The following is a 12,185-nucleotide window of genomic DNA, read 5'->3' as shown; positions in this document are numbered from 1 at the left end:
TCTTGCTTTAATGCATTGCACCATTTTTTATTATTTTATTTACTCTTACTTTTATTGTCATTTATGTTACTATTTTACCATGTGTGCTTTAATTATTATATGTTGTATACCTTGTAAGCTGTTGAGATTTGGTTGATTGTGGCTGTATACAAGTCCAATAAATAAATAAATAAATAAATAAATAAATAAATAAATAAATAAATAAATAACCATCAATTCATATTAAGTGCAGACTCATATTTCATCATTATTCCATCATTATTCCAATAATCGTGTGTTACAACTAATGTTAGCTGTTTTTTCCTTCGTGATTCAAGCCCTACCCAAAGGCTTGGGAATTGTTATTATTATGATATCATTAGTGTGGCTATTATTAGTATTACTGTTAGGGATCTTGATGACCCCATCCTAAGACCCAAAAACCCTTCTGACCACTTCTGTTTTGACAGTTTTCCTGAAGGTCAGGAGGCTAGGCACGATCAGGTGGGAAGCTGGAGTGCTGCTGAGGAACCCTCAATATTTCTACCCAGGACACGTGTGGGATTCACTTGAAACTGACCATTCCATAGACAGCCAAGTAGCAAATCATATAGGGCTTTATGCAGCAATGTACTGCTAAATGTTTAACATCTGGCTTTGCTGGCTCCATTGCCACTGCTGCACTGCTAGCCACAGAACAGCAGATTGGCATGCTAGGTATCGAGGCTCACCTCTGCTGTCAACTGGCTCACAGAATTCCAGAAAATTTAACAATCTTGTGAGCCGGTATGAGCTGGCTCCAGCACACCACTGGCTTTATGTCATATATATTGATAACATGAAAGTATATTCTTTTAAAAATGCCCCATAAAACTTATATCTGGGCCATCTGCAGGAATTTCTGGGGAAGGCCAGTGTTTGGGAATTCTTATTTGTAGACATCAATCTATTCCAACTAACAAACTATGTTTTATTGAATTAACAACAGATATGGACTGAAGCCTAGTTTGGATTGGGACCATGATCCCAAGACTAAAGGATCAAAACTCTCCTTTCCAGTCATGCTAGGGTCCAGTTGCAACAGGATATCTAATAAGTGTTTCCTGTGCTTATTACTGAACAGAAATGAGGAAGCTGTATCATTAAATGATATGTAGTTTGACTAAATTAATTACTTATCTGTCAAGAACAAACCTGTACACTGCAGAATCAGAGAAACAATCTATTTTGAGACTTTTTAAAAACATATGTGAGTAGGCTTTTATTTATTTTATTTTAATTTTCTGTTAAAACCTAATTACCTTTGTCATAATCCCTAGTATCTAATAAAAAAAGAACATTTATTTTTTTTCTAACATCAAGGTGGTCTAAGCACACTGGCTGGGAACTTGAGATCTTCTGGCATAATACTCTAGTCCCTGTGATAGCAACATTTTATTTGGAAGTGTTCAGTAAACATTCCTGCTTCTTCCCTCCCTCTGCTAAAGCTCGTGGAAAATGGCTGTTGCAATCTATTTCCTCTTATTCGCTTACAGCATTTATACTCCAGACTTCACTCAGAAGACTCCCATGGAAAGGAAAGAAATCTGAAAAACAATCGTAGCAAAGCAAAAAGAGGGTGATGTGAGAAAAGAAAAAACAAGACTATTCTGATTGCAATTCTTAATGCTACAATGATCTTCCCCTCTCCCTTGCTGGGTGGTCCTTAGGGTACAAGCAAGGTTTCTGGAAGGAACTTCTCAGATGGTCTTGCTTTCCTCTCTTCCTTCTACGGTTGGATCCAGGCCACAGGAAGTGTGACAATGAAAAAAGGCAACACATGAAGACATTACTGAATGCTGCTTCCTCCACACTGTATCGTTTACAGCATTAATGGTGAGTTCCTCAAAATGCTACAAAATAAAAACCTAATCAATGGTTCTTCACTGATAATGAATTACCTTTCACTAGGCATGAAGGTACAGGTATGAAGTGACGGGGCGTAATTTTGATTTAAACCTTTACGTGACACATAGTGTGGGTTGCTTGAAGACCACACTTTTAAAGTTCATTTCAATCAAGAACATGGCCTTTGCACACACAAGCAAAGCCGTTAGTCAAGCTGGGGTCATCTGAACTGTACTATATTGATGGACATTTAGTTGCCATTGCTTGAAACAGATTCTTTGGAATTTAAATTTCCAAATTCTCACATGGCTGACTCCAACAGGTTTGCTTTTAAAGTTATGTCTTCTGAACTGCAAGTTTAATAAGAAACTCCTTATAACAAATTAAATAGCAAAGATATGGTTATAACTCCCAGTTTTGCAGTGCCATACATGCCTTGACATGCCCCCACTTTATTTCAGTAAAGGTAATCTGTGTTTGGATCATTGTTTTGTGCTTATAAGCAACACTGCAGAAATATCACATTTGTTATATGCACATTATCAAAAATATCCTGAAGTAGTGCAGAAAGCATAAATAAAATTAAGATCAGCTTATATTATAAATCATCTGCTGGGAATCTTCATGGAAAACATAGTGGTTTGCAATGTTGATTCAGTGGTATAATATACAAATACATTAGGTTTCGGGATGAATATGTGCTATTGTACTGTTGAGCTCAGTGACATTTAGACTGACAGATGGGATCAAACTGTTTAGATGTTTAGATCCATTTTCAAAACATGGTAACCATAAACAAACCTCAATGGCTGTTTTCATACAATGCACTAAGCCATAATGTGGTTTGCTTTTTTTAGGTTAATGTCTTGTATGAGGTCAGTCCAGATTGCTTGTTGATCCAGATTCTGTACTTTGAAATTTGTTCCCCTAAACACATATGTGTGAAATTGCCTTCAAGTTCTCTGTTGTATTTCAAAAAATAGTATTTATTTCAGTTATGCAGATGATAGCGCATCATTTAAGCATACAAGTGATCATAAACATCTGGCAGAACCTTTTTTTTTTTTAAAAAAGTGCAATTTTAAAAAGAGAAATACTGAATATACAAAAACAGATTAGAAGAAAAACAACACCCAACCAATTAATTAACAAGTTGGATGGCCAATATATTTAAATAAATAAAAATAAATAAACAAATAGTTATGAAACTGTAATACCAAAAGAAAAATTAAAATTAAAAATTAAATAGTGCCACCCCCAAAATTAACATGCTGAATTAATATACAGTAAATCACCTAAACATGTCACATACAGTATTTATTTAATCATATCATAACTATGTACCAAATTGTGCATAGACATGTGTCTATTCTTGTAAAATACTATGACAACTATGCCAAAGGGAAATATATTGTGTCATTTTTTGATTAGTGGACAAAATAGCTGTTTCAAAAATGGATAAATAACACATTTCTTGACTTCAGTCTTTAATATCCAGGGTAACAGTACTTTTTCCAATCTCTCAGTATAATTCTCTTGGCAATTCCACAAGTTCCATATAACCAGTCAGGCAGAACCCTTATTCACATATGATGTGATGTCATTGCACAAATGATGTGAATTATGTAATTTCTGCCAGTCGTGTCATGATTCAAGTCTTGTACAGTATACTATTTGCACAATGACAGTTGACAAGTGGGATGTCACTTGCCCTTCCCCCATGGTCTCCCTTTCAAGTTACCACTTTGAAGGTACCATTAGGGTGTGATGTGAAGAACTTGGGAGTCATGAAAGAGTTGGATCTCTTTCCCTTCTTTAGATTCTCAGCGTATGCTCTCCTTCCTCTGCGTGATCCTGGGTAGGAACCCCAGAATAATGCAGCAACAAGAAATGCATTTGAATAATTTGAGCATTCAATGTTGACTTTTGTTTGCAAGGATCATGTTCTGAAAAATAAAATGGAACCTAAAGGGCAAATGAGGATTGTTCAGAGCATATGTTCCTGTTTACTGGACATACTACTTATCTTTATATCTAGAATATTGTTCTGGCAAAAGAGAATAAACATTTCCCCTGATGAGAACTCTGATGAGAGCCTTGCGCTGTTTCAGTGATGTCAGGATGACACCTGCGGAGAAGCAAGCCAGGTCGCTTTAGCTGACTGCTGGTCCTTTTTTTTCCCCTCCTCAATACATTTGTTACTTCGCTTTTATTTATGCTGACTGAGACAAAGGATCATTCTTTGTTCAGATAAGACCTTGGCATCCTTTTGCTATTTCTCTTTCTCCTCTCCCCCTCGCCCACCCATACACACTTGTTAAGTTAGTTGCCTATATACGCTAGGTTGTCTACATATGGCATTCCTGCAGAGGAAAGGAAGTGGGGAAAAGGCCAATTTGTATTAACCCTGGGGTTTTGTTTCCTCTGGATCCTCAGGCAGAGACCTGCTTTATCAGTATAATGAACTTTAGGTTTCATAATGTGGAGAAACCAATTTACATGTCGACTCAAAAGTCACCAAGGCTCTGTGATCCTTGAATATATGAAGCAGGGATCAATAATTTTTATTACAGGCCCATTTATAATACAGACATCCTAGAGCCAAGGAGGAAGTATGCTGAATATATGATGGGAGCACACTTGGGGTTTTTCACTTATACCAAACTACTAATTCAATTTCTTTCACAGAGGATCTGGTCTTCTTATTAACCCAACTGTCAGTGTGTCCATGATTGAGGGCAATGGACCAAAGAACCAATGCCCTTTTATGGTACTCCCTTCCTTCCTTCCTTCCTTCCTTCCTTCCTTCCTTCCTTCCTTCCTTCCTTCCTTCCTTCCTTCCTTCCTTCCTTCCTTCCTTCCTTCCTTCCTCCCTCCCTCCCTCCCTCCCTCCCTCCCTTCCTTCCTTCCTTCCTTCCTTCCTTCCTTCCTTCCTTCCTTCCTTCCTTTCCTTCCTTCTTCCCTCCCTCCCTCCCTCCCTCCCTCCCTCCCTTCCTTCCTCCCTCCCTCCCTCCCTCCCTTCCTTCCTTCCTTCTTTCCTTCCTCCCTCCCTCCCTCCCTTCCTTCCTTCCTTCCTTCCTTCCTTGTACCCATCAAATTTTTCCCAGGATTTTTTCTTGGCATAAAGATTATAACAAAGTTACTGTAATAAGAATGGGAAATATTACTAAGTCTCAGTTCCGTGTTGATGCAATATGGTTCTGTATAATGACTTCATACTGCCATCATGTTAACAATGCCAGCAAAATTCTGGCATTGTATTCTAAATGTTGTATTTTTAATTTAGTCTATATCAACATATCTGTATAAGTTCTCTGGGCAGCTAACAAAACAAAGATAAAAAATCTGTTGCCTCTTCTGAGGGTTCTAGGTCAAATACACATGAGTGCATAGAAATTAGGGATATGATATGCAAAATGCTGCTCATATGAACCATTCCATGCAAGAAACAGCCAGCTTTGGACAGGCTGTGTCTGTCATAATATTTCTTTTGAGGAGTGGGGGAGGAGCAGAAAAAAAAGGCTGTTATACAGCCTTGTATAAGGGGAAAAAGGGGGTTGAGAAGCCTGGGGAGAAGCAGGTAGACCAGTTGGGTATGCCACATTTGAAATTAAGCATGGTGAATTAAGCATGGTGAATCTAAGGATGTCAAGGAAAGATCAGTGAGGAACTGGCACATAATCCATGTGGAGGAGGAGGGGAGATGAGTGAGGCACCCCCAGCTTTGCTCCCTGTAAGATTCCTACAGAGTTTGTCTCAGCTGAAACCTGGAACAACCAGAACAATTTACTGAGAATGATTTGACCCAACTTACCAGCCACCATGTTCATGTTTCATAAAACAAAATACATTTTCTGTTTTGTGGGCACTCTTAATATAAGCCTGGTGGGATCAAAAATTGGAAAATTATAGGGTAATTATGCTGATGAGGAATGGATCAACACAGAGAGACTAGCTCTTTCTTAATTGTGCCTGCTGAGTTATCTGGGATGCAGGATATTGGGAGGACACTTGGAAGGAAACAAGACATGTAACTCACTGGTCACTGGGACTGAGAACAGAAAACAAAACAACAACAAAAGTAGCCTCTAGCAGCATGTCTAAATTCACGTCATCGCACTTTGGGGGACAATGAAGTAATAGGAATAAAAATGATCACAAGCTATCAACTTGTGAGATTGGCAATATCCCGTATGGCTTGTGCTGTGTGTGTGATGGATCAGCATACCTGCCTCTTACAAATCATCTGTTCTGGGCAGAGCCCTTTGATTGATACCCTTTCCAGTATTAAAATATGCTGCTTCCAGTATAAATGCATCCTTCCCATACATTTAATTTTAGATAAAAAAATAGGTTTAGAAAAAGAGACCAGAGAAATTCCCTCCCCCCCCCCCCATTTAGCCAGTGTTACATGTGTAACCATCTTAATGATCAGTTTCCTGTGCTCTGGAGCTCATCAATATCTAGACTGGCATGGAAGCAGCTAGGAGGCTACTCCATTAATGAAATGTTAATGACTGAATTAGACCTGTAATAATCGAGGTAGGGTATGCTGCTGTGAGTCCATTATCATCAGCAAACCCTGCTGGGCAAAAAGAAAACAAATCATGCCCAATCGGAAAACTTTTTTACTTCTCAAAAAATATGTTATGTAACTATATATAGGTGTTGATGACCTAGAGGTAATTTTTTAATACAGTATGGAAGTTGGCTGGCTCTCACTTAAGAACCAGATAAAACACAACAGTTGGTATTCACTTATGAAATTTCCAATCTTGGAACCGCACAGCTTGTATTGAGAATCATTATTATCACTGGGACTCACTTGTATATAATTGTGATAGAACTATAGTTGCAATCCTCCTAACTACAGATGGATGAATTCCCATGAGCCAGACTTAGAACTGAGATCTATAAAGCTGAGCTGTTTCACTAAACTTGGTAAACAATTTGTTTTAAGTCTAATCCATATCTGAATCTGTTTTGGATCCTCTTACAACCAACAGCAGTAAAAGAATGGAGCATTTATTACAGACAGGTGCAACAGCAGATATATTTGTAAAATTTCTAAATAGAACAGGATGAAATTTTAAGGCAAAGCTATCCCTTATGATAGGCTCAAGTTTGCCAAGTTTCAGATTAATAGGTTTAGGGCTTGTTGTGCCAAGCAAAATATAACTATTTTTATATGATAGAGAATTTGAGAAAAAACATATCACATCTCTGGGTCCTTCAAAATTCTATGTCTTTTGAAACAGAAAGTCACTAAAAAACTTCAGAAAATTTGAGATTCAATCTTGTTTGGAGGAAAACATCTTTGATTAAATCCTGCTTTGATCCAGACCTCTCCTCAATGTGTTCAGATCAGTCCAATTTGATCTGAGATTTATCTGAAGCTGAACCACATCTTTAACACATTTTCCACTGAGTAAGACACTGACAGTCCAGAAGAAGGAAGGGGCAGAGTTCTTTTTTCTTTTTCTTCTTTTCCTCCCAAGTTTAATTTAAAAAAAAAAATCTTACTATTGCTTAAAATGGGAAATCATACATTTAAGTATGATTTTTGGGTGGTGGACAGCTGAGATCAAAAGACAAAAGGGGTGGGAAGAGTGTGAAATGAAACAATCCTAGGTCTCTTGATACTACAAAGGGGCCATAAAATTATCTCATGTCTTAAACAGATAAGTCCTATGAAACAGTTCATTGAAGGGGCAATGGGACAGATGAAAACATTGTTCCTATAAAACAGATGCAAAGAACCTGGGAACCCAGAATAGCTTGTGTCTCCCCAAAGCTTTGGTTGTGGCCCCAACCCCCTCCACAAGTTGCAGCCAAAATATAATTTGTGGGGTGACAGAAAGGGAACTATGCCTGAATATTGGATCATGTTAAAGGTATTTAATTGTGATTACATTAAATGAAATGTTGGTTCTCCTTGCTGGCTTCTTGTGCTCCTGCCTTCTTTTTGCAGACTGCTGCTTAAAAGAGAAACTGGAGATCAATTAACGAGACTTGGTTGTTACTCATTCCAAATGAGTAACAAAATTGTTTATAGACAAAGATCTGCATTTTTAATACTGCCCTCTCTTCTACTCAGGTCACTGCTAGGCTGAAGATCTGAAAGAGGAACAAAATGGAATTTTAGACATCCAACTCTCTCCTCAGTCCAGACAGATGCACAAAGGCATGAAGCAAGGGAAGGGAAGGTCATTTAAACTGAAAGGAAGGTAAAGATTAAGCAAATTTAACATCGTTTAAGTGAATAATAATAATAATAATAATAATAATAATAATAATAATAATACTGATATCATAGATAAACTAATGAGGCAATCTGCATGGGGGAAATCTGGTTTTTGGGAACCTGCAGTTATATGGTCTCCCATAACTTTACAGACAATTCCATATTTTTTCTTATGCTGTGCACAATTAGCTTGGTGAACCTTAATTGTGTGAGTGATCCAGCAAATCATTTTTTTTCTTTTTTAGCAAGTAAACTTTCCTGATATGTGTACAAAATGTGTCATGCTCTCTACAAATTGCTTGTCAGCTGCGCTGTTTTTCTTCCTTTTGATGTTTTCTTTTTTAAGCAAAACAAAAAACAAAACAAAAAACAAAACTTGTTCCTCAAAGCCTTTGTCAGCTCTCTTACTGAAATTGCACTTGGTTTTTGAAATTGCTAGGAACTTTTCCTTGTATAGTACTGTTGACTGAAAAGTGAATCAGAACCTTGAGATGAAATGGGCTATGAAGATAAGGTTGAAGGTAAACTGTAATATAGGACAAAGGAAAGTCTCATATATAAGTCATGCTAATGGAGTATATTCCTCTCTGTGATATATCTGACACTGCCAGAGCAGGGGTGAAAATTGCCAAAGGTCAGGAAAATACTGAGGTCCTGTTCAGAGCATCAGTTCATTACACTGGTCATCACCAGGCTTATCAAACAATGCCTTTCAGTTTCCTGTTTTTTCCCCAAAGTGATTTCTGGAACATTACAGGCATATATCTGAGCCTAAAGGGAAGAGGAGGTATGGCTGTCTCGGGTAATTTTAGCCTTACTTTTGGTTTTTGAAAACCTGTTAAGCTCACAGAGTAATGTCATTTCATGCACACAGCACTGTCTACTGAAACCAGTCTTTTTGTCCTTGGTTTAATTTCCCCTTGAAGTTGATTCTTAAGAACTATAATTTGTAATTAGGCAGAACATCCCAAATTAAACACATGTGTATGCATAAGATATATATTTCCCTCAGAAATGGTGATTTTTAATCTTTCTCTTAGAGTTGTCAATATTATTATAGAAGGGCAATGTGCATAATTTGTACCTACAACTGAATTCAGCTCAGTTCAAGGTGCACTCCGCCTCAAAGCAACAGTCTGTCTCGCCCTGACAGAATTGGAAAATAATATACCCAAAGCAAAGTTTGCACATGAGCAAGATTTTTTTAAAAGGCCTTCTAGAGGAACATCAGCCCCAGGAAGGGTTGTTAGCATTGGTTGAGTCTGACAGCTGTTACATTATATTTAGTACTATGTCTATACTACTCCACCTGAATTACATTTCAGTCACTAACTATCAATTTTCTCATGAAGAACTGAAGGGGAAAAATATGGAATTATATGGGTGGGTGGCTAAATAGGAGCTGTGCCTCCAACTGAAGTCTCTAAAACATTCCTGTAGAAAATAAGCCAGTTATGTTGCCACAGAAGAGATAGTCAACTGATTGGCCAGATTCAAAGTGTTCATGCAAATGTGGAACAAAAAAAAAATAATAATAAAAGGTGAGGAAACTTATGTGGGGTAAGAACCAAAAACAAAGACATAGGGCAAAACCTCTGGGTCCAGAAGACAGAGAGGTGTCCTGAGAAGAAGAATGAGATGGCTGTTTTCCGCTAGATTCAAGATCACATCCAGATGTCATAGTTGATTCTTCAGAGACAATACAACCTAATCTAAAACAGGTTACAAACTCCATCCAGATTAAGCACTTCGCAACAACAGGCAACCAATCCTTATTCTGGATTTAGATTCAGTTTCTTTGTCCCAATATGGACTTTTCAGTAGTAGTGACATCAGATTACTTGTACTACCTAGTTTCAATCCAAACAGTTCTAATAGTCTTTTACATCTACTTTATATTTGTACTTATTCTGATTTCACAAACGTGCTGTTTGTTAGACACCTTTAGACCATTTGATAAGGGGCATGATCTAGGCATTTCAATACAAGGGCAGAATACAACAGTTCTCTTTCACTGATAGAATTCCTTCTCTCAGCAAAGCTGGGAGCAAAGGAGTTTGCATCCTTTCTGCAGCCTCTTGTATATCCTCTAAATTAGTTCTGCTGAATATTTTCTGGATAGGGTATGGAATGGAGGGGGCCAGGAAGGAGAGTGAAATGGTAAATTGCATGAGTGGAATCTGAAACACTATTTGTGTTGTACTACACCACAAACTTCTGCTCCAGGAAAGGTGATTTGAACGCACCAGTGTAAACATTTCATAACTTGTGATAAAAGGAATTTGGAGCATCGTTAGTCTTTATTCCATCGTTAAACAATGTGAAATATTTTGGTGGTTTCTGTTGTTGTTATTAAGGACATGGGAAATGCTGATGGAAAGACACCATCATTTGTCCCTGCTGGAAATCCCCTCTGATATTGCAATGCATTATTACGCTTGATAAATCCTAGAAACTTAGTAAAGACAAAATATGTACAAGCTGGTTGTTAAGCATATGTGATATGTTTTGCGTTGTCACTGGGCAACAGAAAGTGTTTTGAAACAAAGTTTATCTGTTTCCAATATCTTAACTTTCCAAAAGCCAGAAGGTGTTTTATTGTGATTGTTGTTGTTTGTACAATGACTCCTAACTAGTATGGAGATGAAATTTGCTTGATTTGTATTTTACTATAAACAGATCTAATTTGCGCTGCCCAAAATTGTATGTAAATTGAACCACAATGATTGTTCAGCTTTTAGCACTTCTCTGAATTTTGTGTTGCAATCCTCCAATCAAAAATATGTACACAAATTGTGAACTGTACATATTGAAGAACATTAGGAAAAACAGTGCACCCTGCTCTCAAATTGAGCAGAATGTCCTTGTGTTTAAAAAAATGTGAACATTATAGAAAGTGAAATAAATTTACTATCTCTACATCCAACCAATCATTATGCTTTAGTTACTGAACAGAGATTGTGTTTCTTTTACTAACTTTGGCAGGTTAAAATAATAATGTTCATTATTAGTATCTCCCAAAATATCAAACAAACAAAAGTAACCCTTAAAACAAGGAAATTTTTATCTCAGTTATTAAATTATTTACTAAAGACAGTGTATGAAGAGTTACCTAGATTTTAGACAAATATTGTATGAAGGTTGTGTGTTCTGGCTCAAGTATGTATTGCAAATACTGGAGTTCTGATGAGACTAGAAGTCACACAAAAAACTGTCCTTACCACTAAAAGGACTATAGAAGACTACTTGCATAGAGCTAGGGTAGAAGGGAATATGAAACAAATGCATTTATTTTCCTTGTCTAACATGCAAATAATTAGGATAAGGCAAATGTCCCATCTTCAGTTGATGCAGAAATTTTGTACAACCATGGTTTCATAGACCCACGGACTTCAGTAGACGACATGGAAAATTATTTCACATATTTTCATATATTTGATGAAAAGCAAGATCTTTGCTGGGTGATATGTTTTACTCAAATGATTTGATGAAACTGAAGATTATGGTTAATGTAAATTATCTGGAATGATAAATTTCATCCTGCCTCTTGGCAGGATGAAAGCATTTCTTAACGTTTTCAGGACAGTGAAATCATATCTTTTAGGGTCTACATAACTGTAGTAGAATGAGTTAGGTTCATCCTTTGGGGTGGTCATTTCATGGAGACATTGTTTCCTGTTTTATAGGCCAAGACAGATGATGGCTGATTAGGACTGAAAAGAGCCAAGAAAGCAACAGGCAGAGGGCTGAAGAAGAGAAGCAGCTTATCAGAAGCACAGATAGTGTCTACATCCATGACATATCAGGATCAGACTCCATTGGAGTTGGACTACTATAATACATTTGAATAAATACATTAAAATAAATAAAATATTGTAAATCTTTATGCCAGAGGTCAGATTGAAGAGACAGGTGAGAAGAGACAGTTATAAGACAATCCAACAGCTCAAGGCTTTGAGTGAAGATTCAAGATGTGCTCAACAATATGTTCAGTTGCAAGCATCAACAAGAGTAAACAGTAGACAGCAAACAGTGAGCTTGCTTAAATCTGCCAGGCAGGACATCTTAGGTGCTG

At 37.2% G+C, this 12,185-nt stretch overlaps 1 long non-coding RNA gene across 1 annotated transcript; it reads left to right on the top strand.

Annotated features, from left to right (window-relative positions):
* The first annotated feature begins 1,520 nt into the window (after nt 1-1,520).
* LOC112541849 (uncharacterized) lies at nt 1,521-11,899 on the top strand. Its single transcript, XR_003085778.2, has 3 exons — nt 1,521-1,854; nt 7,964-8,093; nt 11,797-11,899. It is a non-coding gene; the product is annotated as an uncharacterized LOC112541849 (long non-coding RNA).
* The last annotated feature ends 286 nt before the right edge of the window (nt 11,900-12,185 follow it).

The sequence above is a fragment of the Python bivittatus genome, unplaced genomic scaffold (genome assembly GCF_059951505.1).
Source record: "Python bivittatus isolate LINGU-HERP-01145 unplaced genomic scaffold, Pbiv_v1 ctg000480_np1212, whole genome shotgun sequence".
Lineage (NCBI taxonomy): Eukaryota > Metazoa > Chordata > Lepidosauria > Squamata > Pythonidae > Python > Python bivittatus.
The sequence above is the reverse complement of the archived record's forward strand: the minus strand, read 5'-3'. Positions and strand labels throughout refer to the sequence as shown.